The following is a 7003-nucleotide window of genomic DNA, read 5'->3' on the forward strand; positions in this document are numbered from 1 at the left end:
ATTACCAGCATGTGTTCATTGTGGAGGTAGTAAGCACTCATCAGCCTCTGACACCTGCTCTGTGCAGTGCAATCACAGAGAAATGCAATGTGTTCCATTAACCTGAAGGTGACCTTTTTATTTAACCCCCAAATCATGCTGGATAAATCCCTAAAAACTAGCAGATCTCTCTACAGACCCAGATGTACCAGATTGGTCTCTTCCAACAATGTAGCAATGTAATCCCTGCTTTGATGATCCTGCAACAATCTATTAAGTGCACCTGTCACTGCAAGTGATTGCTGAAACAGATACAAAAGCAAAATATTGGCCAAAGACTATAAACTGGTCATATCTGTGACCCCTGGGCAAATATTGAACACCAAATTTTTTTGGATACAATAAGGAATGTTTAGACCCTTATGCGGACAAGTATTGAGTCTGGGTGATCATTGTCAATGCAATAAAAAATAATGGGAAATTCAACATTTTGAGTCATTAGAGCAATAGGTGAAGGCAAATCCTGCAATGGGGACGCCTGTTCTAAAGATAAATATCAATCAAATTCATTTAGAAGAGATTTCTTTTAATTTCCTATTACATCTGTTGTACAGGAAGTGGAGAGAATTCTCCCTATAAGGGTCTAGACAGCAACAAAAAAAATAACATGGTAGAAATTCCAACCTTTCTCCGTTTTATACAAAAAAAACATAAAAATTTGGGGTGGAAATTCAGAATAAAAGGCCTCATATTGCAGGAACGCCATTGGAAACTAAGGGGCTCTATAAAAGGTAAACTTCTTGGGGCCCCAGTGTTGCAAAAGTCAAGCTTTTTTTATTAGGGGCCCGGTACAGATGTATCCCTTGTCCCCCCTGATAGCAGTCTTGCTATATTGCATCGACACATGCTGCCAATAGTGGGAGTTATGCTGGGACTTATGGTCCTACGAGAGCTGGGGGGAATGACAGCTTGCTGCATCCTGTAACAGCAATTTTCAGCATTCTAGGTTAATAATTGACCGATTGCCTTTCTGGAACTGTCACGTAATATGCAGCCAAGATGGACAATTGGGATGAATCACATCCAGATCTGCATTGTGTTTGCACAGCTGTATGGACTAGAACAACATGGCACATTACATGTGTGACACATGCCTGCTATGACGTCATGACCATTCACATTGCTTCTATCTATAGTGCTGTGCTCCTCTCCCGCACACGTCTGCTATAGGGAATAATCAGGATGAATGTACAGTACAAACAGGGATGAAAGATAATCAGGAAGACAAATTTACCAACAGATTTTTCAGAATAATTAGGTTAAAATGCACTTTACGTGTCTAGAATATGGCTGCTGGCAAGCTGACTCACCTATGAACCTTAATATAATGCTCTGCTACCTCTAAATAACAGACAATAGTATCATCATTGTCATGGTGTATGTAGCAGTGTTTGTATAGCTTAGTTTTGGAAAGAGTAAGAAAAGTTTAAAAATAAAAAGGTTAAACAAAATAAAAAATAAACCTTACATTATGCTTCCATTTAGGCCATTAAAGATGAAAAATCTGCCAGCAATTTTGTGCTCAACTGATCAATTACACTGGGGAACAGTTTTGAACAAATTTTTTGTTGACTTCAATTTTTAAGCTTATTTACACTAAAATATGTATGATGATTCTGAAAGTGCAGTTAGGTTTCTTCCATCACGTCAGTTTTTTTCTCTATCGCCTATATTACTGCGATTGCTGTAGCATGGATTTGTATAAGCTATTCATTTACACGCAAGACAGTGTGGTCAGAGGTTGTGCACTGCTCTACGTAGTGAATAAGCAAAATGGATTTTTCTACTTATACATGTATTTCCTTTCTTTAAGATCATGTATGGCTCTGCTGTTTCTCGTCGTAAGTGCCTAAACAACCCTGATTTATTTTGTTTTATCTGTGGCAGGTTCACCATTCCCAGTCAAAGGATGAACATCAGCACATTTGTAGAGCAAGCCTATTTGGCATATTTCAAAGTTAAACTTGGTGATCAAGATAAGTCTTGGGCCCCTCATAAGTGTGCAAACAATGTACCAAGGGTATACGGATGTGGACAAAGGGAACACGTGATAAGATGCCATTTGGTATACCTATGGTTTGGCGAAAGCCAGGAGATCATTTCAGTGACTGTTACTTTTGTATAGTGAAAACTTCAGGATATAACAAGAAAAATAAATGTAACATGGAGTATCCTAGTCTACCATCGGCTATACGCCCAGTGGCTCATTCAGATGAAATCCCAGTGCCGGTTTTTGTTACACTACCCTCTCTTGAAGAACATGATTATGGTGATGAACTAGGTGACAACAATGATTAAGAGTTTGAAATTCAAGAGGACTCTGTTCGTAAGGGATTTGATCAGCATGAGTTGAGTGATTTGGGACTATCGTCCAGAAACTCTTGGAGAGCTACAAAATGCTTGGTTGCAATATGGGCATCAAGGTGCATTTTCTGCATAGCCATCCTTCTAACTTCCCGGAAAACCTTGGTGCAGTCAGTGATGAGCAAGGTGAACGATTCCACCAAGATTTTAAGGTCATGGAAGGACGGTATCAGGGTAGATTGGATGTACATATGATGGCCGACTATTGTTGGAGTATCCGGCGGGATTGTCCTAACACTGAACACTCCAGGAAAAGCTTTAAAAGTGTAAATGTTTACCTTAACCACTTACCCGATTAATTTTCAAATGTTTTACTGTAGAAAAATTGTCTTAGAGTAAGAATAAATCCTTTGTATGAACAAAAGAGATTTAAGTAAACAGTGCATTCAAGGTATTTCATTTTTTTCATTGTATGTAAAATTTGTATGTTTCTTGACAAAAATGGAGCATACCCTGTATCGTAAAAACATGATGTGATAGCAAAAACTGGGGTAATTTCTGGATTCACCACCCAAAAATGTGTAAAAAAAAACAAGTGTAAGATCTAACTCAACAAAAATGCGTTCCCCAGTGATTATCAGTCCTAAAATTTGCTACATGGACAATAATTTACTTTTATGATTGTTGGGGGCAGAGATGGGGACAATGCTGTATATGTTCAATCTTTGAGTAGATTTGCTTGATAGTTTGTGTACACAGTGTAATAACTTGTATACTTTTGATTGATATTTGCTAACGTGTCTCACCACTCCATATCCAATCAAGAACAACAAAATCAGTTGCTTGTGATTGGTCTGCTGCTGAATTCAATTCACATTCACAGGCAATCCAAATTTTTATATTGTATCAGATGTAGTATTTGGCTCGTGTGCCTTAGTGAAACCCGAAAAGGTGTCCATATTGAGAGATTTCCTGTTCTGAAACAACTTAAACTTTTGGATTTACCAACATTTTTGCTTTTCAGTGACAATGATCACCAAGAAAAAAAGAGGCTGGATTTAGTTTGTGGGGACACAGACAGCAGGAACAAGGGGTTCCAAACCTTCCCTACTGCACCAAAAAACATAGCACCAGGACTGCCCCATGGAGCAGTGGAAGACACTGGCCTGCTTAATATGGTGCAGATCAGTGGTCGCCAACCTTTCAGACCCCACAGACCACTAAATTCATATATTTAAATCCCGCGGACCATTGATATGAATTTTTTAAAAAAGATAAATACATTTGTATAAAATGATGTTCCTAATGGTGCTGACAAGGACTGTGGCGGCTCGGATTCATTGATCAGCTCACGGCTAAGTGAAGTATTACTATTGTTACTATTATCATTAGTTGCATTGTCTTTGGTATTACTAAAGAAATGCAAAATATTTGTTTGCTTTTTCTCGCTCATTATGGGTTTATTTCATTCTAATCTAAGACCAAACAAGAAATGATAGTTATCAAACTCAAACTATTTGATGCCATTAAATATAACAGGTAAAGAAAATACACAGCTAAGGTCATACTTACTTAAAAGAGCATCTGAGAAATAAACAAATAAAATAAATCAATCGGACGAGAATTGGTATTGGTGGAGCGGGGTGACTGTTGTAATGGTGGAAACAATACTGAAGCGTACGGCTCGGCAGCTGTTGCCTCATACAACTTAATACTACTCTGACGTCACGCTGCGCCTTCTATCTCTAGTACAGTTAATAATAGTACAGATAATAGGAATTTATGAGAATATTATTATTAATTTTTATTTTATTATTAAAATTTTTAAAAGTTTTATTTTTTTTAAAACTTTAAAAAGTTTTATTATTAAAAGAACAAAAAAATTGCAATGTCTAAATGTTTCTGTAGACCATTGGTGTAAATTACCTTTGTGCCAGCAGGACAGCGCTGACCCCTCCATGTATAGAATCCTCAAGGTATCCTGTGGCATGAAGCACTATGATATTAGCAGCAGGTCCTTTAGGGTCTCACTGCTTCCGCCAGCAAGCCTTCTTCCTATAGTGCATTCTGCTCATATGTCTTAACCAGGTAAATGGCAAATACTGGACATGATCTAAAAGAAAATGTGATTCCTTAGACCACCTTCTTCCATTGCTTTATGGTCCAGTTCTGATTCTCCCAGGGCCATTGTAGGTCCTTTTGGCTGTGGACTAGAGTATGGGCACCCTGTGCCTTGACCACTTCATGTGCAGCAAGCTGTGATCATGACACATCAGGGCTTCAGCAGTTTGTACTGGATGTGCTCTTCTGTAGAGTTGGACCAGATGGGCTAGCTTTCTCCCCAATGTGACTTGGGCACCCATGACCCGTCACCAGGCCTCTCTTGGAGCACTTTGGTAGGTACTAAGCACTAAATATGCGTAACAACCCACAACATCAGCTATTCTGGTGATGCAGCTGTCCAGTCATCACAATTTGGTTTGTAACATTATTGCTCAAATCTGAATACTTGTCCATTTTTAGTAGAGAAAAAACAGACAGAAGAGAGGTTTTCCCTCCATGGCTTTGGGAGATGCTGACAGAGCGTCACAACTCCTCGTTATCTTTATCTGATCACCAGGCATCCTGTTACTACAGGGGACTTCCATCATTACTGCTCCACCTCCCTCCCCCCCAGAAATTGGCGGGGTGTACTAATATATTTTCCCATCATTCCATCTTGGAATATATTGCTTCCGGCAATGTAACCTTGCAAACATGAAGCCCCGATGAAGCCCTAAGCAGGCGAAATGTGTCAGGTTAAGTCCCGTTACATGTATGCGAATGACGACTACTAACTAAGGTCATGCTGGACTTTATTCTTGGGGTACCCATCGGACCCCTAAAAGTAGAAACAGCATTTAGTTGCTTCAATGTCTAGAGCCAGGCAAACGGCCAGATATATGTGATTATAAGTACTTAAACTGCCGATGATGTTTTTTATTGTTTACAAAAATTAAAAGAAAACATGTTTCATGGGGGTTTGGCAACATACTGTACAGATTGATATTTAATGCTTCCTGTTCTCACTCATTACTAATTACAACTTGTCCATTTTTCCTGCTTCCAAAAAATCAAGTAATGAGTGGTCAATGTATGCAATGTCTCAAGGCATTTGGGTTTATTTATTAAAGCCCTCCAAGGCTGGAGAGAATACACTTTCATCAATGAAGCTGGGTGATCCAACAAACCTGGATTGGATTTCTTCAAAGTCTTTTGCGATTTGTTAGCAAATGTTTTGAATACTGTACCAGATCTATTCCAAGTGTCCTGGATCACCCAGCTTCACTGATGAAAGTGTATCTTCTCTAGCTTTGGAGATCTTTAATAAATCAATGCAATTGTAACCAGATAATCAATGCTATTCTAAGTTCACTTGTCAAAGGATTTAATGTTGTGGATGATCAGAATATTTTTTTCACCACTATGGCTCTTTATTTATTGCTTACGCGGGTTGCAAATAACATTGATTTCTCTGTCTTCTTCACTTGGTCTGTTCCTCCTTTATTAATCCCTTCAATAATGATCATCAAAATTTGGTCTGAATATTCATCACGCAAGAAGGCTCAGCTTCCTAATGAATTATAAATCAAGTAACTGAATGTAATAATGAACTGAACACAAAGGACAGTATTGGACATGAATATGCATCAGAGGTTGTCTGTTACCGGCTTTAATAATGCGCATGGAATAACTATGGAGTTTTATTAACTGGACATCTTCACTGTGTTCTTTGCAGAGGTTTGCAGCAGGTGGCTTTGTACAGAGTACATGAATTCCCAAGCCTTCCCAATGATGAATAGCGACAGATGTGCTCAAATATACTGCTGTTCATACAGGAATAATAACAAACAGAAGGGTTATTATTAATAATAAACAGGATTTATATAGCGCCAACATATTACGCAGCGCTGTACAATAAATAGGGGTTGCAAATGACAGACAAATACAGACTGTGACACAGGAGGAGAGGACTTTTTTTGCAAATAAAAATATTGCATTAATGATATTCTCTCATCTTAACAATTCTCAGACCAGAACTTCAAAATATTTTGACCCTAAACAATAGCCATCTACTGATATTATTTACAAAGTTTCATCAAGTCAAATCAAAGAAATGGTTTATATTGTTTAATCGCATATGAGGCAACTGTTACCCGACGCGTTTCACCTAGTAGCGGCTTCATCAGGGGTTATTGCATAGTAGCGAGGTAAAACAGAGGTAATGGATACGGTCCATAAAACATAGATCAACAATTGCAGTTATGTACTGTAACACATAAGTAATTCAAAAACAGTACATAACAAAACGCATTATGTATCGGACTGCTTCTTCATACCAGATGATGTCCCTTCTGCAAATAAAATACATACCCGTCTGATTGCAATTTTTATTGCCGTTTCTCTTCTGGATCTTTGGCCATCCTGATTGGTATGGCTAAATTATATAACATGTAGGTGTTTATTCAGCTCCATCAGAACCAAATGCACAGCTCAGTGTATTTAGAAAGGAATAGTGTGAACAGGCAGGTAATATGTTTTAATACAGAAGGTTCATTGCCTGTCTCTATGCAATAAAAACCCTATCGGATAGCAAATTTTAAAATGTGGAAGAATTTTT

Source organism: Pyxicephalus adspersus, chromosome 8 (genome assembly GCF_032062135.1).
Source record: "Pyxicephalus adspersus chromosome 8, UCB_Pads_2.0, whole genome shotgun sequence".
Taxonomy (NCBI): domain Eukaryota; kingdom Metazoa; phylum Chordata; class Amphibia; order Anura; family Pyxicephalidae; genus Pyxicephalus; species Pyxicephalus adspersus.